We start from the raw sequence: 22,946 nt of genomic DNA, 5'->3' as shown, positions 1-22,946 counted from the left end.
TGCTTAAAGTTAAACATAAGCAGTCCCACTGACTTCAACACACATGTATTTATTGTAACTAGGGTTGCCAGGTGTCGAGTTTTGAACCAGACAGGCCAGTATTTGAGCTTTCTGTTCGGGAAACAAATCGAGAAAATATAAGTGTCTGGTATTTTCTAAATAAGATGTAATGTAGATTGTGATCTGTCATGTGTGTCTGGTATTTTTGTTGAAACCACCTGGCAACTCTAATTGTAAGATTTACAACTGGACATATCAATGTAAGTGTGATCTTTAAAAAATTATAACAATTTTTTGTGGGACCCAGGCCATGCACCATACTATTAGTATATACATCTTATAATAAGCATTGGTTTGGAAAAAGTTTTTGTAAAGTACTTTTCAATTATATATCATTCATATCAATATGTACTTTCAGGAGACAACTCAAGGTTTTAAGTGCCTGCTCAATCTTGAGAAGTTTTTAAGACAAAAGACAGTTTAAAAAAGTTGTACTTTAGAGACTTAAAAATTCCAACTAATATGTAGTGTCACTTAGGGAAGTAAAAGAGTAGTCGAATAGTCGACTACATAATAAGCCTAGGCTTATCAGATAGTCGAGTCAACTACTCGCATCTCCCCACCCTTGCTGCCTCTATATCAGAGGCAGGCGGGGGAAGTGGGGAGCAGGAGCTGGTGCCGGGGGGAGGAGGGGAAACCGGCTTAAGGGCAGGGGAGGCAGAGGCACAGTGGCACTGTGGCCTTGCCTTTTAAATGTAGTAAGAGCCACCCGGCACTTACTACATTTCAATGGCAGAGCCACAGCGGTCAGGACCCAGCATGAGCCGGGACTGAAGTAGGTCCTGGACCTACTCCTGCTGTGGCTCTGCTGTTTAAATGTAGTAGGAGTTGAGCTGCCTACAGGCCTGGCTCCTACTACATTTAAACTGCAAAGCCGTAGCAGCCCCTTATCGACTAATCGTGTGCTTGATACAAATTGTATCGAATCTTTGATTACTCATTTACTCAATACTTAATATACTTAGTGTCACTACATCCTGAAAATACAGATCAAACAGGCACCACACTGCTGGCCTGAAAATGGGGTCTGCCTAATCTCAGTTACTCCGCGTACATCTACAACAAAACACTCCTAACATGAACATGGCTATCCTGGGTCAGATGACTTGGACTGCTGGGGCTCTGGCTGCAGGGCAAAAATTGCAGCGTAGACATTGGAGCTCAGGCTAGAGCATGAACTTTGAAATCCTGTGAGGGAAGTGGGTTTCCGAAGGCAGGCTCCAGCCCACATGCCTCCTCTTCATTTTTTAGCCCCACAAACTGAAGCCCACAAATCCAAGTCAACTGGCATGGGCTCAGATTCACTGCTGCAGATTTTTTTTATTGCTGTGTACATTAGGGATGTAAAATTCCAGTTAATCAGTTAAATGTTAGGTTGACTCAGCCCACAAGGCTCTCACCCCAAGCTCGCTGGCTCTGCCAGATCCTGAGTCCCAGTCCCTACTTGCTCCCCAAGGGCATGGGCTCCTCCAGACGTCAGAGCAGCCAGGTCCATTCTGGACAAGAGTGGCCCCTGTCAGTGGTGGGCCCCCTATGGGGCTGCAGCAGCCTCATGCCCACAGCAGGTGGAGAGCTGCTCCAGCCCCCACCAGTTAACTGGAACAGGTAAGCATTATCCGTTTAGGATGATTGATGCTTACCAGTTAACCTTTCACATCCCTAGTGTAGACATACCCTTGGTATGATGAAGACTGATCTCACTGCACTCCAGCATTTTCACAATGCAGTGAAGGAAGTAGCTTGCTCTTCATAAAGAATACATTTCTGACTTTTGGGATATTTCACATATAAGCCAGTGAACCAAACTGACAGAAGGCTAACCAAACTCAGCCACAGGAAGGACCAGACTAGTGAATACCAAGAGAACTTTGAAACCCCTAAATGGATAGAAGGTTCACATGTATACCTCTTGTCAACCCCACAAGCTCTTATTTTGTGAGATTCACATTTTTCTCTGGAAAGCCAACTTATAGTTTCAAAAACCTAGACATCAAACACATCAAATCCTATGTTCAAGACTCATCAGAACTGTTCTTACAGTTTTTATTAAAATACAAAATATTAAATACGTACAATTTGGAGGAGGAGGAGGAGACGGTTGTGCCTACCTATGACTTTTATTCCTTTCACTAAAGCCACCAAATCTTTTCCCAAAGGCTATGTACATAGTTCAGTCATGATAATTGTATACACTTTTACAAAGCAGCACTTACTTTTGATAATAACACTTGATAAGGAAAGTAACCCAAAGCCTGGTTTCATAGTTTGAAGTCTCATTAAAAATTACTATTTTCACAGGATATCTTTTACAGGCTGTCTTTTACATGTGCTTTTTATTAAGTTTATCTGTAGATTGGCTGGTATGGATTTTTGAAATACTTCTCCGTCAATCAACTGGCTCAAACGTCTGCAATACAGCTAGTCTAGAGAAAGCCCAACTTCACTCAAAAAGACATGCTACAGTTTCACAGTTGACTCGTTTTCACAAAAGCTATTTCATTAAGATTGTCACACAATTCATTCTGTAATCAATATTCCATTAAATAAGTACAGGCAGTCCCCGAATTACGCGGATCCGACTTATGTCGGATCCGCACTTATGAGCGGGGCTTTCTCGCCCCGGAGGTCGAGGTGGCGGATTGCTGCCTGCGAGCTCCGGGGCGAGAAAGCCCCGTTGGTAAGCTGCTCCAGCAGACCAGGGGCACCGGGACTGAAGCCGCAGCCGCGGCGGGGTCCCGCGCCTCTGAGACTTTGCCAGAGCAGAGGCGCAGCACCCCGCTGCCGCTGCGGCTCTGCTCCCCATGTCCCTGGTCTGCTGGGGGGGGGGGGCGCAGCTAGTGTGCCCCCCCCCAGCAGACCAGGCTTTTGTTGTGGACCCTGGGGCAGAGCAGCTGGGGCGCTGCCGATTGGTCCTGCAGCGCCGCTCTGGGCGCTACTGGACCAACCTGGCAGCACCCCAGCTGCTCTGCCCCAGGTCCTGATTCAGCCGCTGCTGGTCAGTTTCAGCAGTGGCTGAATCAGGACGCCTGGGGCAGAGCAGCTGGGGTGCTGCTGGGTTGGTCCAGTAGCGCCAAGGAGCGAGGAGCGGTGCTACTGGAGCAACCCAGCAGCACCCCAGCTGCTCTGCCCCAGGCGTCCCCAAGTCAGCCGCTGCTGAAACTGACCAGCGCTGACTACAGGAAGCCCGAGGCAGAGTTGCTCTGCCCCAGGCTTCCTGGAATCAGCCGCTGATCAGTTTCAGCAGCAGCTGACTTGGGGACGCTTGGGGTTCTTAAGTTGAATCTGTATGCAAGTCAGAACTGGCGGTCAGTTTCAGCAGCGGCTGAATCTGGACGCCAGTTCCGACTTACATACAGATTCAACTTAAGAACAAACCTACAGTCCCTATCTTGTACGTAACCCGGGGACTGCCTGTATATCCATCTTTTTTTAAGACCAGAAATTATAGTTCACTGCCTCCAAATACGTTCAGGACAAGGAAGCTTTCAACTACCAGCAGGCAGGACTAGTTAGTACTGTACCAGCTTCTGTGACAGTGAACATTTAAGGTGGAGCCAACCTGGGAGAGCCATCACAGACTAAAATCCAGGAATCAGAAACTTAATCACCACATGCTGGGATACATCTATTAAAATGTGTTATTTTTGGATGTAAGAATTGATCAGATCATGTATCGTTCAGGGTGATCCATTCAGTGACATACTATCTGTTCTGAAAATTTGCTACCAGAGTTCCCCAGTGCTAGTTCCCTTAGGCATACATGACTGGGACCCATTGAGCTACAGCTACTGCCAATATAGTAATCTGAGCGCTCTTCATCTTACAAAAAAGTTATCAATTGTTTCAAACATCCCAAATTCCACTGGGGGGTCAAAGCATGCCCAATTAAATGGAATGAAGATAATCATTGGCCAGTGCAATCAAGGTCTTGCTCAAGTAAACTGCTAGAGTTGCCTAAACATTTGGGAACTACTACTTCACTATAACTTCCACACATATTACATTATGCAACGCTTAAATGTGAACAGTCCTGTGTCTTTGTCTCCACATCTCTCATATCTAGAATTTAAAATGTATCTTACGATTCCTTGGAAGACCAACATGTCCTCCGTACACTAAATGGAAAGCTACAATATTCCAGTTGCTTGGGAACTTCAGCCAACAGTTTTCCTTCGGGGAACACAAAGATTTTAATAGTTGCAGCGGGGGGGGGGGGGGGGGGCACAATTATGAAAGGACCTACTGGACAAAGAACAGAAGGAGAAAAGTGGTTTGGCAGAAAGATGAACATCCAATTCTAGACCACTAGCAAGGGATGGATAGCAATAAGTAAAAGGCCTTGAGATTTCTTGGAAGGGACAGGAGAAGGGGAAGAGGGAAAGCAGGAGAAAAGACAGATAAGAAAGTCTAAGACAGGTGATGTCAACTGCAAGAACTCAAACTCTACCTTATAAATGTTTGCTGATATCAAACATGAACTATGAATTCGGTAGGGCCCTATGAATAGTTGTATTAGCAGAGTCCCCCGCGTGCAGATGCAATTTATACTATCAGGAGGAGCTTTTCTGTTGGCACATGAATAACATTAGCTATGCTGACAAACACTCTACTATTGGCATAGCTGTGCCTATGGTGTGGGATTTACTAGCATAAGTATGCCATAAGTGTACACCTGGCCTATGGCAGGTAAGGAAAAAATCCCAGAATGTGAGGGGTAGCACAGAGCAACTCAAGAGGAAGAAGTTTGTCACTTAGGATTTAGAAGACAACTCCCAAGGAATGTTGGTCAACTTAATAGGCTGAGAGATTCTAAGGCCAGAAGAGACCATTGCAATCATTTAGTCTGACCTCCTGAACAACGAAGCCAGAGAGTCTCCACAAAATAATTCCTTGGGCATACACTTTGGAAAAAATATCCAATCTTGATTAAAAATTGCCAATAATTGGGGAAATACATCACCACACTTGGGAAATTGTTGTAATGGTTAATTACTTACACATTCAAAAATGTATTATTTTCAGGATGAATTTGCCAACCTTCAACTTCCAACCATTGGGCTGTGTTATACCTTTCTCTGCTAGACTAAGGAGCCCCATTATTAAATATTAGTTCTCCATGTAGATACATAGAAACTGTAATCAATTGTAATTAAGTGACCTTGTTTCCAAGTGACCTTTAGCTCTTTTTCAGATAAATAAATTAAACTGCTTGAGTTTCCCGCTATAAGGCATGATTTCTAACCCTTTAATCATTCTCATGGCTCTTCTCTGAATCCTCTCCAATTTATCAGTATCCTTCTTGAACTGTGAGCACTAGAACTAGACAATATTCCAGCAGTAGTTGTACAATGCTAAATACAGAAGTAAAATAACTTCTTTATTTCTACTTGAGAGTCCCCTTTTTATGCATCCAAGGAATACATTTGGTCTTTTGGCCACAGTATCATACTGGAAGCTCATATTTGCCATGAACCCTAAATATATTTCAGAATCACTGCTGCCCCAGGATAGTCTCCCCCACTGTGGAAATATGGCCTGCACTCTTTGTTCCTAGTTGTATACTTTTATATTTAGCCATATAAAATGCATATTGTTAGCTAGCATCTGATTTACTAAGTAAACAATAATGCGCTAAATCAAATTAGTTGTCCTCTGTTATTTACCACACTCCCAATTTATGTCATCTGAAAACTTTATCATAAATGTTATGTTTTCTTCCATGTCACTGATTAAAATCTTGAAATCATATAGGCCAAGAACTGATCCCTACAGAACTCTACTGAAAACACCTCAATGACTATTACCTATTTATGATTACATTTTAAGACCTGACAGTTTTTAATCGAATTAATTGTATACTGTTCCAGTTTATTTTAATCAAAATATCATGAGTTACCAAGACAAACACCTCACAGAAGTCCAAGTACATTATATCAACCCTATTGCCTTTATCAACCAAATCTGTAACCTTATCAAAAAAAGAAATCAAATTAATTTGACAGGATCTATTTGTGGTAAATCCATCTTGAGTTTCATTAATTACATTACTCCTCCTTTAATTCTTTCAGTAGCTAATACAGAATTACAGTCAGAGAAAAAGGTGAAGGCACTTTTGATTAAATAAAATTCTCTTCCCACTTTCAAATCCGCCCTCCTTCCGATCCCCAACTAAACATTTCTGGAAGAGAAAAATGGTTAGGTAGGGTGCAATAACAAAAGTTAGTAGCAAGAAAAGGAAAAAAGTTATTAATTTGATATATGAAGTAGTTATGGACATAGACAAAATGGCTCATTAGTACAATCACCACATCTATTATGTCTCAGCCGGGTAGTCATGTTAATCTGTAACTTTAAAAACAATGAGTAGACCTGTGGCTCCTTAAAGACTAACAAAAATATATGGATAGTATCATATATATTTTTGTTAGTCTCTAAGGTGCCATAGTACTACTCATTGTATCTATTATGTATCACTTTATTAAGCTGAGGTGCTTGTTTCTGTGATTTGGCAATTTACTTAAATCCATACTTGGAGTAAGTAATTTTGTAGCTAGACAAGAATCAAGGAAACAGAGCAACACAAACTGAAAATATAACAGATAAGAAGAATTATGGCAGTCTAAGGAAACCAGTCTTTTGGTAAATGAGATTTATGGACTAAAATACGTTCTACAAACTCCCAATAGAAACTCCCTGTGGGTTAGAATTTATAGCTACACAGCTGCAGAGGGAAAGATAACATCTGTTAACACACGACTGAATATTTGATTACTGTGGCAGCATAACGATGCTACAGTTTAAATGTGCAACGGTTGCTACCACCTTCTAGCTTTGTAGGCCCTGTCTATACTACGGAATATAAGAATTGTCATTTTGGGTCAGACACAAACACATTTCTGACTGGCACCATATACAGATATGATATAATCTGCACCTCCGTCAAGGTATCATCCTAATCCTTGTTATAGATGTTCTTAACCCCTGGATCATAAGGCTTTTATCCTTTCCAAAATTCTTTGTTTGCATTCACTGCTATAACCAGGGCCCTACCAAATTCACACTCCATTCTGGTCAATTGCAAGGCCCTAAACCCCAGCTGAAGAGGAGTGGGCAAAAACCTCAAGCCTGGGCTGCTGCCCAGCTGGAGTAGTGGGGGCCAGCAACACAGAGCCTGGGCTCTCCCAGCTGCAGCTGCCAGGAGCAGAAGCCCTCAGCCCTGGCAGAAGCTCCTGAGAGACAGGGCAAGGAGCCAAGGGGGCAGGCAGAAGCCCAGAGCTGGAGCTGCCTCAGTTGCAGCCACTGGGAACAGAAGGCCTCAGTCCCGGCAGGAGCCAATGGGAGGGAGGAAACGCCAAGCTCCACACCCCAAGCAGGACGGTGGGGATAGAAGCAGTGAGGCAAGCTCCGAACACCCTCATTTCTGTGCTGCCTCTTGAGGTGCGTCTGATATCCCCACCAAGAGTGGTTGTGCAGGGGAAGAACAACTCAGGTACATCTACGCAGCAACGTTATTTTGGAATAACTGACGGTATTTTGAAATAACAAAGTGCACATCTACACAGCAAGCCAGTATTTAAAAATAATGTCGAGATGGAGGACTTCTTACTCTGACTTCTGTAACCTTCATTTCACAAGTAGCAAGGGAAGTCGAAGGAAGAGTGTTCTTTCTTTGACTTCCTGCTGTGTAGACAGCACCAAAAGCCTAATTAAATTATTTCTACTTCAGCTACACAATTGATATAGCTGAAGTTTCATATCTTCCACTTTTGCCCTGCTGTGCCCCTCCAGACTAACAACTAGGAGCCCCAGACTCCCAGCAGCACAGGGAAATTAGATTTCACAGGAAAGGGCAGATTTCATGGTCCAGGACATGTTATTTTTGGTGGTGAAATTGGTAGGGCCCGTCTTACAACCCTTGATATTCTTATAAACATATAAAAATATCCCATATTATGAGACCCAGCTATTTGTGGTAGCATTCAAAGTGGGTCTGTCTTGCTGAGCTGTTTTATCTGTGTTCAGGAATTGTCAAAATAAAAACAAAACCAAAAAAATCAAAGAACACATTGGGCACTGACCTCTTGTAAGTGGTTCCCACAGCATGCCATAATTTTTAGTTTATATTTCTCAGCTGATTTAAGAATTTAGAGTTCATTAAGTAAAAATGTGACAGTAAGAACAGTCCTAATTACATTTAGGCGTTTTCTACATGGCACATTATTTTTCACCAGAGGGATATTACATTCTAGAGAAATGGACACTAGCTGGCCTGTGTGGAGCCTGCTAGTGTACACTAACGTAGTGCCTTTTCAAACATTTAACACGTCAGCAGAACCTGCACAGGGAAGTTAGTGTAAATTCTAGTATGTTGCACACTATGCGAGTAAGTCAAATAACACAAGTTCTCTGGCGGAACCTGCGTGGACCAAAGACATGGAAGGATCTAGGAGTGAGGAAAAGAAGTTAAGGTTCCAGTTTGTAAGATCACACTCCCTTTGTTTTGATGAACCCTTACACGAGTAGTATGACTGAACTCTGAGAAACAACTTGGGGGAAAAAAAAATAAAAGACTGTACAATCTAACCCTACGTATTTTCAGCTAAACAAGTGTATCACAAGTTAACAGCCAGCAAAAACAAAATGGGAGTAGTACATGCTTATTATTGAATCTGGATGTTTTAATATGCCATAGTGAGACTGAAAATAGTTTAAGTAACATTCAATTTTTGCCACTTTTCCAAGGATTTCCAGTGAATCAAGTTGTATGCATCAATCCCAAAGCAAGAAGCATCCTAATCCATTAAATGGTACAACAGCTGGACTATTATGCCTACATTATACCTGCTATGACAATGATATTATAATTCATATGTGAACACATGAACAACATTCCAGCACTCTAAACTTAGGAGCAGGGACAAATAGAAAAACACAAAAATAGTGTGTGTACACATTTCAGACAACAAGGTCCCATTTTCTGCTAAAATGCTCAGCCTATTCGCACAAATAGAACAGGCGCATAATGTGCACCCTTGCAAATACATGCAAAGTCATGGACTAGTCATTGTAGGTTGCTCAAAAAAAAAAAAAAAAAAAAAGGACATATTCATAATACCTCAGCACTCAATTCTTTGAGCTCAGAGGAAATCTTTCAAAAATAAACAAATTTTTAGGGATTTTCAGCTTGCCCCTGTGACTTTAAATCTAGTACCACCACCTTTGTTCCACACCACAAATTTAATGTAATAGAAATTCCTTTTACACAAATTAAGCTGTGTTTGAAATAAAAGATGTTCGATTGAAGGCAGCCACATTTTAAAGAGGTCCTTTATATTTACACTAAATGAAATGTTCACTAGAATTCCAGACAGCAATTACCTGCTTGAATCTTGCTTAAGGATCAGTTTAATGTTAAAACATCTTTTAGCTATTAGGAAAAACTGTATCAGACTGAAAAAGATTTGAATTATGAAGTTAGTTATCCAATTTTTAAGCCAACCTTAAAGCCTCATAAAAAATGACCTCAATTATGTCATTAGGGTCCTAGGCTGACAGAGTTCCTCAATTCACTGATATAGCTATGGTTGTGATGAGAAGAAGGATATGCAATGCTAGTTCTAAGCAAAGTTTCATTTCAAAGGCAATACTAAGAGCAGTAAATTAAGGACACTTTTGATAACCGCCTCCCTCTCGGCTTGTCCTTTCTTCCCTTCCTCCTTCAAGCCCCAGGCCAGATTTCAAAAGACTAACCTTCCAGGTGGTTCGTGGTCCCCTTTGGACCCCAACAAGGCTGCTTCTAAATTGGTATCAGAAGGATTACTTCAGTCTATTGCAAAGTACTCCTTTCTATCTAATCATCGTGAAAGAGTGTGCATGCTATGCTGCCTTAGCTGGAAACAAGCATACCAAAGGAAAGAGTGAAAACAATTGACATCATTATTCCCTTGAACAATATCTGAGATTGGCATTTGGATTTTATATATATGAACAGGGTTTGACAAATCAGTGAATGTGGCGAGTAGATTTCAGCCGGTCTCCCCGTTCACCGGTGTTGCGCGCATGAGGGGCTGGTGAGTAGATTTCACCACAGTTTGTCAAGCTCTGTATATGAATATATAAAGACAGATAGAAAGAGAAACAGAAACTCATTTCATTAAACATTTTTAAAGCACAAAATAAAAGGATTTTGCTGCCTTTTGGGGGATGGTGACAGATAGAAATGGAAGAGATACCTTCATCATCACTTTTAGCAACTGAGTAGATAACATGATGGGCTGCATTCTGCAGCAACTGAAGTGCAGGAAGACAGACACTATCATGGATGCCAGATAACCATGACAATGTATCCCTAGCAACAAACAAGTAAACTCCATTTTCCCAGTAAGAGGATTCCTTTGTCCCACAAAGCCATGAAAGTTACTTTCCAAAGTACTTTGCAGACAATTTATAAAAAGCAACATTCAGTTAGCCTCCATGGACTTTTCTTCTCCTTATTTGGCATTTCCATTACGGAGGAGTGGGGAGAAGGGGAGAGGAAGGCTTGCAATGATGGAAGCTTGTTCTGTACCATACTCTAATACTCTCTTTGTGGATAAATAAACCCAGAATACCTCATCATCCATCCAAAATCTTTTTCTGCCTTGGGTTCTTCTGCCATTAAGATTTCCTTTCTAGTGTCCATAAACATACACTGCCTCCATAACCTTTTTAATATTTCTTTTCATAAGATCTGTGACTATTGTTAGCTGAGTTCCAATAATCAATACTTTTTCATCCATTACTTTGTCTATCCATGATATTTTCAGAATTCTAAATCTGTCTGTCAGAAGCTGGAAATGGGTGATGGGAGAGGGATTGCTTGATGATTTTTACTCCCTCTAGACTGGGGCATCTGGTATTGGCCACTGTCAACAGACAGGATACTGGGCTAGATGGACCTTTGGTCTGACCCAGTATGGCCATTCTTACGTTATGTCCTTAAAGGACTGTAAGGACTTTTAGAAAACCCAGTCTGAATACAGTTTTTTTCCATGGGCTTTTTGTTTGTTTGTTGTATACTTTTGATGGGCAGCTCTGGAGAAGGGAAAAGATGTAAACATTCTTTGGGAGCTGGGGAAGCCAAACCATCTCAGCAGTGTGCTACTAACCAGGGAAGAAAACAGGTGAGTCCAGTTTTCAACTGTTAAAACCGAGTGAAGTTGAGGAAAAAATAGTATAAGTGGTTTAAAAATTATTTCAATTTTAATAATCTAAGCTTTTAAACAGGTGAAAGGTCAACTTTGGTTGTATACATTTCTGTTATAACTAGCATTACATTAGGGATGTGAATGGTTAACCGGCTTGCCTCTCCCTTGACAGGTGAGGTTTACCAATTCTGGCTAACTGGTGGGAGCTGGAGCAGCCCCTGCCCAGGCATGCCACAGGCAGCAGTGCTGGGCAATGTTCCCTCTAACTTTTTCTACTCATGTGTGAAATAGATTTTGTTATGGGCACCAAGGCATGTGCAGATGTGCACCACCAATAGAAACACATGGTGCCAGCTATGGGAAACCGTGGGCATTCTGCAAATCAGCTGGGCGGCATTTCTTAGGCAGCCGCCCAAGCCCTCCGCTTACACCTAGAGTTGGAGCAGTCCCCCTGCCTACCCACTCTTTAGTCAGTTAAGTGGTTAAACATTACATAAACCATGATGCCAATTGTTTCTTCCTCCATAAAAATGAAGACAATATTTACTACACAGAGTAATCATGCAGATTTAACAATTGTGAAGTATTTGGAAAAAGAAGAAATGCAAGGTATGTACAAATTCTTCTTTTATGTGCCATAACATTTGGAAAGAATTTCACATGAATTATGTAAGACACCACGTCACTATACGGACTGTTTACTGCTTGATATGCAAAACCAAGCAAAAACCTATATATTCAGGACAACCTTTATCTTATGCAGTGTTGTTGTAGCCATGTTGATCCAAGATATTAGAGAGCTCTGTGTAAGCTTGAAAGCTTGTTTCTCACAAACAGTAATTTGTCCAATAAAAGAGGTTACCTCCACTACCTTGTTTCTCTAACAATATTTCAGTCAAAAGTGAATGGGAAAATAAAATTGATTTATACGTAAAGCGTGTGGCAAATTTGATTAAGTGCTGATTCTATTCTTTCATTAAAGGAAACACTCACTTGCATTATGTTTTAACGAAGACTACATACAGTTTAAGATGTCAAGTATCCCAGTGATGAACAACTTACCACAATTACCAAAAAATATATTTCTAGCACACAAGAATAATAAAATGTATATCAAAGTACATTTGCCCTCAATGCACCAGATAAAACTTTTGGTTATACAAGAAAAATGCCAGACACGTGATAAAGAGGCCAATACTAAACTGCTTTAGGCCAACTGCAAAAATGTCACCTTTTGTAAAACTATTTGAAAGTGTTTAAGAGCTTTGTGTGTCAATGTAGAATCCTTGGGCTTTAAATAATAACATAAAATAGTCCCGCAGGAGTGTTCACCTGATTTCAGGGAACTCTAAACTCCAAACTTTTTCCATGAATTAGTTAACACACTCTCCAGCCCACCTCTTCAACTCATGAAATTCTTATGAGAGAAAGGTAATTCTTGCTCCTTTAGCTCCCTAGAAAGTACAGGCATTTCCTCAGGACCAATTTCAAATATGGGCAGGTATTTTGTTAAGTAATCACATGGAATCAAAGTGACAATAAACCATAGGGACAGCAGCATAGTGTAGTGGTTAACATGGCTGCCTTCTAAGCACTTGGTCTGGGTTCAATTCCCACCCAATGCCAGACTCTGACTTTACTAGTAGGAGGATACTAGAGGAGGGGGTGCTCTGCCACTGTGGGACCTATTTCCTCTCATTCCTCTGAGCTGTGTCCACTGGCTCCCTAGACAGTTTCAAGGAACAGTGGGCACTATCCAAGGTTCTCTGCTCAGCATCCCTACCTGGTTCCCTCATTTGAAACCCCTGATCCTGTTTTTCATCATTTGTTCTACATAATCTGTTGAGTCCTGGGTCCAGTGGTCCCTCTCAAAAGGCTGGGGGAGAGCCTTCAGTAGTAGTGATCACTACAATTCCTCAGAAGTATTTGTAATTATTATTATTATTAACAATAAGTGTAGTGGTACCATATTTCCCTATGCTGAATATGGGGCACCTGGTAAATTACTCCTATTTGAGCAAGTTCAATGGAAATCAATCAGAACTATGCAGTAAAAACATTCAAATTAACAAAAAAAAAGTAGTCTGTACCTAGGCTGGAAGCTGGACAAGATAGGACAGCAAACACCTCTATTGTAGGAACGTTAGGCTCCTTTGAGCAGGGACCACCATGCCTTCCTATATTTGGAAAATACTACAGCAATACAAATGAATGCAATAATTGCCACAAGTGCTGAGAAAACTGCTTTTCTTTCCCATTCAAGAGGTAGTATGAAGATCCTTTTAGCATCATGCCAAGGCATTAGTAAGTACTGACTGAAGGGAAGCATGCTGTTCCAGCTACTCAATCATCTCCACACCTGGATTTTTTCTATGGATCTCCCTGCAAGAACTAACCAGGCCCAGCTTTGGCTCAATCCTATGAAATTAGACCAGATCAGATCAAGATCATAAGGCTGCAGGCAAAATATGCACTTTTTCCATCACCAACAACAGAGTAATCATACTCAGTATATACTTTACCTACAGCCTTACCATTTTGACCTGTGATTTTGTTAGATGATCAATTGATCCAAAATTGAGACCCGTTAGCAGGGTGTGGCAAGTATCTTAACTTTGTATTACTTGATTTTCATGGGGGCTAAATTACATTGCCTTCAAGGCCCACACAAGACCCCTCTCAGATAGAATTGGGCCAGGAAAGCGGCCTAGACACCCTTACCCCCAGTCTCAGCACACATAAAGGAGGAGAAATGTAGAAGCAATAGGACCCTCCACTATCCCTGCCATTCATCCCCATGTCCTCCCCAGTGTTCCATATGCTTTTCCCACTCCCCTGATTCCCACCTCTCTTCCCCTAATGTGAGGTCCTCAAACTAGGGATGCAATAGTGTAGCTGACTAAACAATTAACCGATAAGCAAAAGCTTAACAGTTAATGCTATAGACTATATACATTGCTTCCCTTCTCTTCCACCAGTAAATTTTTGAGTAGAATGGCCAGCAACCCAGCTCACTCCTGGCTTGCACCAGGTGCGGGATCTATCCCTGCTGCCGCTCTGCATTTGAAGTGTATTAAGACCCAGGCAGGCAGGCAGGCAGCCTGGCTCAGTTCTGGCTCGTGCCGGGTTCAGGAGCTCAGAAACCTCCCGCCCTGCCCCCGGATAGGAGCTACTGCCAACTTGTGCTACTGCCTCTGAATCGGAGGCAGCAGCACAGGGCGACAGACAGCTAGTCCGTGAGGAGGGCTGGTTTTCAAACTGGCTCCCCTCGCAAACCAGCTTCTACCTGGCACCCCACACTGCTGCCTCTGATACAGAGACAGCAGCATGGACTGGCAGGAGGCTACTCAGGAGTGGGGCTGGAGAACACTGGCTGCCAGCCCCATCCCAGGGACTATAGAATAGTTGAGTAACCAATAAGAATTCATGAGGTTAATTAACTATTCAATTAACTGATATTTAACATCCCTACTTCCAACCCTACCACCCATCTCCATAATCACCCCATCCATCAGCACAGCTTCAAACCTTTCTCCCCTATTCTCCTTCCCCCCCCCCCCACATCCCTCCAAGCAAGATCTGTAATTTTTCTTTTGTAAAACAGTTTGAGCACCTTCTGAATTACCTGCCATATTCAGACCACACATGATCAAAATAACTCCCCTCACTGCACAAGGGCTAGATATTAGCAAAATGCCCACATTTCTTTTCAGATTTCTGCTAAGGGTAGGTTTTAAATTTACAGTGTCTGGGAGTAGTCAGGTCTGGTGGCCAAAGCATATCCCCAGGAGCCATTAAGCTTACATGGAAAGTAGGAGTCTGAAAACCCACCTTGACTGGTGTTACAGATCCATAAAGGCTGATCTACACCCCAGCCTGAAACCAGTCCCTTGAGAATGACCCCTTTAGGAAGCCAGACCCTAACATGCTGCACAGCTTCCCAGAGGCAGACTCATGGCATTCAAGACTGGAAAACTGTGCCTTTGCGTGTCAGTAGTCCCCCTCCTCGGCTCCCTGAAGTGAGTCCAGCCAAGCCAGATCCCAGGGAAGTCTTAGTTTTTTTACTCATTCAAGACAAAATGCTCTGAGTAATTGCACTGACACCAGGAAACCTTTTCAAATGAAGGTAATTCCTTTTGCTAGGACAAGAAGCAATGGGCTTAAATTGCAGCAAGGGAGGTTTAGGTTGGACATTAGGAACAACTTCCTAAATGTCAGGGTGCTTAAAAAAAAGTGAAATAAATTACCTAGTGAGGCTGTGCAATCTCCATCATTGGAGCTATTTAAGAGCAGGTTAGACAGACATCTATCAGGGATGATGTAGCTGGTGCTTGATCCTGCCATCAGGGCAAGGAAACTGGACTTGATGACCTCTCAAAGTCCCTTTTAGTGCTAGTAGTCTACGAATTTACCTCCTTTTTTGAGGCGTAAGGGATCTTGCGCAAAAGAGGGGAGTTTGTACAAAACAGACCCGTCTACACTGCTTGTTTTTGAACAAAAACCTCTTCCACAAAAAGCATTGGCAGAGAATATGCAAATGAGCACGACAAATGCTAATGAGCACTTCATTTGCATTGTCTCTGCCAACAAAAGGCTGCCATGTACACGTAGCCTAAAACTGCAATATAGGCATTCAAATCTGGGCTCTAGGGTTGTGTCTACTAGGGATGTAATAGTATAATCGGTTAACTGATAAGGAAAAGCTTATAGGTTAATGCTACAGACTACACACGTTTCCCCCCTTTCTCCTGCCAGTTAATTTTTTAGCAGGTTGGCCAACAGCCTGGCTCAGTCCTGGCTCGTGCCAAGCCCAGGACCTACCCCCGCTGCAACTTTGCATTTAAAGTGTATTAGGAGCCAGGTGGTCAGGCAGCCCGGCTCAGTTCCAGCTCATGCCAGGTCCAGGAGCTAAGATCCTACCTGGACAAGGGCTGCTGCCATCCCACGCTGTGCCTCTTTATCAGTGGCAGCAATACAGAGTGACAGGCAGTAGATCCGCAAGGAGAGCTGGTTTTTAAACTGGCTCCCCTCGTGGGCCAGCTCCCGTCTGGCACCCTACACTGCTGCCTCTGATACAGTGGCAGGGGGCTCCTCGGGAGTGGGGCTGGAGCACACTGGCTGCTGGCCCCGCCCCCAGGGACTGTAGAATAGTCGACTAATTGATAAAACTTCATGGGGTTACTTAATTATTAACCGATATTTAACATCTGTAGTGTCTAATCACTCCCATTTCCAATCTAGTGTATATTGTGTTATTTTGACACAAAATATGCATAATTTTAAAATATTGTAATATAAGATGATATAAATTATAAGAATGTTTAAGTTTTTGTAGCAGAATTCCCTCAGAAATAACAGTAGTAATAACAAGGGGAAATCTAATAGTAAGAAGATATTTCATTCATTACTTTTTGATTGTACAATTCTTTCTTATATTGAAATAATGCACACTATGTGCCTGTACATCAGTATTGTATATATTTTGCAATTCACTACAATATTCAGCAGTGACAAAGATTTCTTGTTTTCTTGTCTAGTTTTACTCACAGAAAAGAAATACAATGAAACCGGTACTCAGCATATGGCAATGTATTAGTGCTATGTTCACTTTTACCCCACTCAAAAAATGATTGATAACTTGTTTTCATATAGTTTTTTTCTCACATCTCTTCTATCACAGGATACTTAGCATTATTGGTCCATAATCCTACTCCAAAAATTAATCAAACCAAAAAACAAAGATAACCACAAGAAATAAGAACAAGTTTTCAATACAGTTTTAGTTGGGAGCCTTTCCTATGCCTATTCTCCAGATCATAAAATGTGCTTCCATCTGGTGAATGAATGAGTTTTCTACTGCATTGAAATAAAACTGAATAGGGCAATCAGACACAGAAGAAGTTGTAATTTTGGCCTCTTGAAGCAACTGCACTGAAAATTGAGTTTTTCCTTAAAATTCCAAGCATATTCATGCTTCCAATAACAAATAAAAGATTCTACCTCCCACACACCATAACTTCCTTAGTCTTTCTACAAGATCTGTGTACCCTGTTCTGCGGAGATAAGACAAAAAGAACTAGTTTTCTCCATACTTTTCCAAGTACTCAAACATTTAAGACTTTAATCTCACACTCAGCATTGTCTTAACATTAGATTTCTTGATGGGTGAGAGTAGGCAGTAAGAATGACTATTGGAAGCTCATCACTACAGATGGTGGTGGCAGGAAGGGGAATCTCACATATGATGAAATTGAAGGTTCCACTGCTTTCAGCAATTTGGGGGATTTTTCATGTAGGTGTTTAAAGCAGAAAGAATAGCCACAGGCCCAGAACCACCCTTTCTCCCCACAATGAACCAATGGCTTCAAGTGTTGACAAAGTCTTTGAAAATGATATTAACGTACCCAATAAAGTAAGACTGGCAACATCAATACTTTTAAAATATGAGAAGAAATTCGATTCAACAGTTTTTGACTGAAAAGACTAAGATAGTGAGCTTCAGAGGGTAGCCGAGTTAGTCTGTAACAGGAAAAACTTAAAAAACAACAAATAGTCTAGCAGCACCTTAAAGACTAACAAAACATGTAGATGGTATCATGAGCTTTCATGGGCACGACCCACTTCTTCAGATGACCAGTCATCTGAAGAAGTGGGTCGTGCCCATGAAAGCTCATGATACCATCTACGTGTTTTGTTAGTTTTTAAGATAAAGAGATATATGCAATGAGAAGCACCATTGCATTAGTGATTTAATAAACAAGGGGAGAGGGTCTAAATGCAACTTAAAAAAAAGTAAAAGGATGCTTTCACCACTATTAGTAATTCAGTGATAAATACACTGCAGTTAACAAGAATATCTTATTTACACTTTTCTCCCTGCAGAGTAAAGATCCTAATCTTACAACTCAGTAATAGTTTCATAAATAAGAAAAACATCAATTTGGACTTCAAAACAAAGAGCCTTTCTGCAGATGGAAACCAAAAGAAATACTAATGCTAATAGTGGAAGGTGCAGCAGTTTCATTTTGTAAGACAACTATGAGATAGAGCTATAGCTTTATCACTCTAAATGGGGGCAAGGGGGGGGAAACACATACTCTGACTTGGAAAGCATTCCATATAGCTAGAATTTTGTTTTGTTTGTGAAACATCTGTTTGAGAAGAATATGAATCAGACTCTGTGGAAACTGAAATTCCTTGTATTTCAGTTATTGATAACTTTACTGGCCATAGTCATGAAACTCTGTCAACAAGACTAACATCTTAATTTTGACCTGAAAGCAATTCACCTCTCTAGCTAGCTCAGCTTATTCCCCAGAAAGGTTCATGAGTGCCTCATCTGCAGTGCACTGCCAAACCATACAAAAAGCTATTATAAATGGTGCTCCAAGACTGATAATGTTCAGATATGATGCCTGTCAGGTATGATCTAGAATGATGGTGCTTGGTCTTGCTATGAGAGCAGGGGACTGGACTTGATGAACTCCGGAGATTCCTTCCAGTTCTATAATTCTATAATTCTAAGACAATCCAACTGATTTCCTCTGCTATATCAAGCCACAGTTAGAGGTGAACAGTTTGTGCATCACCAACATGCCAAGGACATTTATAAGGGAGAGAAGAATTAAAATGAGAAATTATTAATGAGATGGCACCATTTTACACCTGGTTGATAAAGTCTTTAAACTCAATTTCACTAGTCAGTTTTTATTTTTGTAATGCAAGTAATGTTTGTAGTAAAAGTTTAGTAACACCAAACAAATAGTGTAGGGAAGCAAAACATATAGGGTATGGAAACACAATGCTTTTTTTCCCTGTAACTAAAAAGGTAAACTTATCGCTGTTTTTTCAAAGCCAGAACAATTAAGATGGACAACTTTTGAATGCAAGGCTATCTACACTACAGAAAGTGCAATGACACACATCTGGTATTAAATGCACTTGTCCTAGTGTGTCCTCAGCTGAGTTCAACAGGTGCAGTAACTCATGCCAGACAACTGACAGATTGAGAAGCGGCTACTGCCTTTACCACCCACGGTCAATTAGTAGTTTCTATAGTGCAGATGCTGCCCAAAAATCTACATGAAAGTTTTTAATCTGTTCCACTGTAACCAATGCTTACAAACTTAACTGTAAACTTAATCCATCACATTAGAATCTTGGGAAAATATTGATATAATAGAAACAAAAGTAAGACAAATTCCAAACACAAAACTTCACACCAAAATGTGTGCTGTCAGGACAACTAGATGTTCATCTCTTTGCTACTAAAAACAGATTCAGAAGAGCAATTCACCTATTGTCAAACATGTGTCATCCTGGACCCTGAACTGTTAGTTCCACAGTGGAAGGGGAAAGATCAGTGAAATTTACATTAGACTTGAAAACAGAATAATTTGCTGAAATCATGAGCAGTTAACCAGTTAGAAAAAGAGACCAATTATCAAAAATAGCCTAACACTTCCGCACCCTCCAGTACTGCTACACCTCTTTCCCTCCAAAAGAGAGAGAAAGCAAAGATCCAAGAAGAGATGGCCTCAATAGCAAAACTGATATGTTCTCAAGGAAAATGAAGTGTCAAACAGGCCAGTATACTTAGGGCTTGTCTTCACATACGGTGCTAGAGCAGGGCAGCTGTACATTGTGCACTGACGTAGTGTTATACACGAAGATGCTATTACATCAATGGGAGCTACTCCGTCAGCATAGTTAATCCCACCTCCCTCAGGTATGTCAGCGAGAGAAGCTCTCCTGCTAGTACTGTCTGCATGGAGGTTAGGTTGGTATAACTACCTCATTACATTATGTGGATTTTTCATATGCCTGAGCAATGTAGCTGTACTGATATTGGTTTGTACTATAGACCTGGCCTAACACGCAGTGACAAAAGTGACACGCAGTGACACACGCAGTGACAGTGTGCCAAGAAAAAGTTAGGCTAAAAGTAATGAAAGAATCTTTACTATTGATCTGGATGCCTACACATTAGATTAACAGTTTATTAAATCCATCATCATCCTCATAAAAGAATCCAAGGCACGACAGTATTATACTTGGTTTAAGCTGCCAAATCCTCAGGGTTTCTCTTCTCCATTTTGTAGTTACATGCTATCTGCTCATGTACAACTGAGACTTTCAAAAGTAAGCTTCCTATTTATTTTTAAAGCATTATTTCATCACTTTCTGCATATGCCTCTTCATCTTAACAGCAGGACAGATTTCAACAGGAAAAAGGCAAGTGACATATTTTCTGCTTTTCAATAATTAATATTAAGAAACAAAAAACCCTTATTCCAATTCACTATGCTAGTGATGGGGGAGAAGAGAGTCTTAATTTTATCCCATGCAATATTTACTGCCAAGGGCTAATGAGGCCAGCTTTGGCAAAACACTTCTTTGATGCAATATGCTGTGACTACAGCATTTTGCATTTCTGTCTTTGCTTTTCAATAGCCCTTCCAAATGTCCACTTACAATTTGGTCAACCTATAGCGCAATGATGCTTACTTTTAGCTTGTCTTACTCAGCAAGCATACTCCCTCCCTCCCTGGCCTCTCCTATTTGATTCCATGGGTCAGGCACTTACAAACACACAAACAAAAGCAGCGTCCCCGAGAACAGCCCTTCTAATGCAGTGATTTTTTTTTAACCTGTGCGCACACACCCCTTAGCGAAATTCCAACTCACATCAAGGGTGACCAGATGTCACGGGTTTATAGGGGGCTGTCCCACTTGTCGGGGCTTTGTCTTATATAGGTGTCTAGTACCCCTAGCCGCTCTCTCACACTTGCCAGCTGCCCACCCTAGGCCTTTCCCAGCCACACTGACAAGGAGCTGAAAACAGAAGAGCTGAAGGGCGACAAGACTCTCCAGCCTCGGAGCCGCGGCTGCTAATGGTTCCCTCTCTCCGCTAGCGCGCTGACATTACACACACACCCCACAGCCTGCGGCTGCAAGGCCGAGGCTGAGTGTCAACCCCCCGCCCGCCAGCCGAGTCCTCGGGGAGGAAGCGGCGAACGGGGGTCCAAGACCGGGCGGAGCCGCCCGCCCCTAGCAGCTCCTCCTCTCCCTGCAGCGCCGCGGGGCGGGAGGGGGCTGAGGGGCGGGAAGAGAAGGAGAGCGGCAGCTCTAGGAGGGCTGCTAGTGAAAGAAGCTGCTGCAGCCGCTGCTCAGCGCCAGCCCCCCCGCCATGTGCATCCCGGACACACCGGGAAGACTGTCCAGATGTCAACTTCCAGGGGAACCCAATGGCCCCAGCGGAGGCTGAAAATCCCCCACCCCCAGCTCCACCCGCCCCTGCCTAGAAACAATGGGGGTGGCAGGGGACAAAGGTTAGCCAGGGGACAGCAGCCCCGGGGCTGGGAGGGGGAGCTGAGCTCGGAAGCAGCTGTCTCTGCGCGGGGTGATGGGGGAGAGAAAGACACCCGCGAAGGGGGGGGGGCGCTAAGGGCGCACCAAGGAGAAGGCGGCTAGGAAGCTGCGAGAGGGGACAGGGCTGCAGGGGAGAGGGGGCTTGCACGGAGGGGGGCTCTGGAAGGGCGCAGGAGTCGCCGCTCCCCGGGGAAAGGCCGCGCTCGGCACCTGCGACAGGGCAGCCCCAGCCCCCTGTGCACCGCACCAATGCCCCGACCCACGGCAGGGGCGGGATCCTTCCCCCCCCCCTGCAAACAGAGCAGCACCGACCTGCCTCCGGATTAGCGGGAGCGTCTCCTGCCCGACTCGACTCCTGCCCCTCGGCCGCCGCCTGCTCAGAGCCTGCCCCGGGCTGCTGGGGTCGGAGCGTGGCGGCTGCCTGGCTGCCGGCGCGTCTCTTTCATTGAGTGCGGCAGATGCTGCTGTCTCCGCCGCTCTCCCGGCAGCCGCTACTTCCTGTGCAACGCCGCTTCGGGTCCTCCCGGGCTGCTGGGGGCAGGCGAGCTGAGCTCGCACCCGCCCGTCCTAGCCCGGCTCGGCTCGGCTGGGCTCCGGGCACAAAGCAGCAGCGCCGCCGCCACGCCCCCGCCTCCTCCCGGGGGCGAGGAGAGCCCGGCGCGCGGCCCCTGTGCTCCTGCGGCCTGGAGCCTGCCTGCTGCTTCTCCCCAGCCCTGCAAGGAAGGGCAAGCGGGCCTGCAGACCCTCCGTCTGGCGGCGGGGGGTGGCGAGAGACTCGCAGCGGGATGGGTTGGCAGCAGCATGCATTGAAGTCCCTGCCTCTGAGGCTGAAGGAGTGGGCGTTGTCTGCCCTCCTCCTCTTGCCGTTCATTTAGCTCAGGCGCAGAGAGTGCGGTGCCTAGGCATGGACGCGAGAGCAGCAGCAGCACCTCTCTGCAGTGCTTAATTTGTAATGAATGGGGCACAAGCCTTTTTTTTTTTTTTTTGCATTCATAACTGATAGGGCAAACCCAGAGGGCAAGGGCTATGAACTGCCCAAACCAAGAGCTGGGATGCAGCTGTGGCAAACGCCAACAACTCAAATTAAGCACTGTGCCCCATTAAGAAAGAAATCATTTTAGGCTTACCTCAGTCACGCACACAAACCTAGTGTCTGCTCATGTTTTATTGTTCAACTCTACAATCAAATTGAAATAAAATGATATATATTAAAATACATTTGTAGCCCATGTCATTAGATGTGACTAGCTGTTTTCCTTTGCTTGTGTCCCACATTCTGTGTGCAGTGTTGTTCTAAACCTGTTAGGCCCATGGTATCTGAGGGGCAAG

General features: G+C 43.2%; 1 protein-coding gene across 3 annotated transcripts in view; it reads right to left on the bottom strand.

Annotated features, from left to right (window-relative positions):
• Positions 1-22,456, bottom strand: part of AGPAT3 (1-acylglycerol-3-phosphate O-acyltransferase 3) — a 140,355-nt gene extending 117,899 nt beyond the window's left edge. The window contains exon 1 of one of the 3 annotated variants that reach the window (XM_075912601.1): positions 21,930-22,456. The gene's annotated coding sequence lies outside the window, so the exon portion shown is untranslated. Of the gene's footprint in view, positions 1-20,896; positions 21,524-21,929 lie in introns of those variants that run through there. The other 2 variants (XM_006137884.4, XM_075912563.1) reach the window with 2 other exon arrangements.
• Positions 22,457-22,946: the final 490 nt, after the last annotated feature.

This window comes from Pelodiscus sinensis, chromosome 1, assembly GCF_049634645.1.
Source record: "Pelodiscus sinensis isolate JC-2024 chromosome 1, ASM4963464v1, whole genome shotgun sequence".
In the NCBI taxonomy this organism is placed as follows: domain Eukaryota; kingdom Metazoa; phylum Chordata; order Testudines; family Trionychidae; genus Pelodiscus; species Pelodiscus sinensis.
This window is presented reverse-complemented; position numbering and strand designations above follow the sequence as displayed.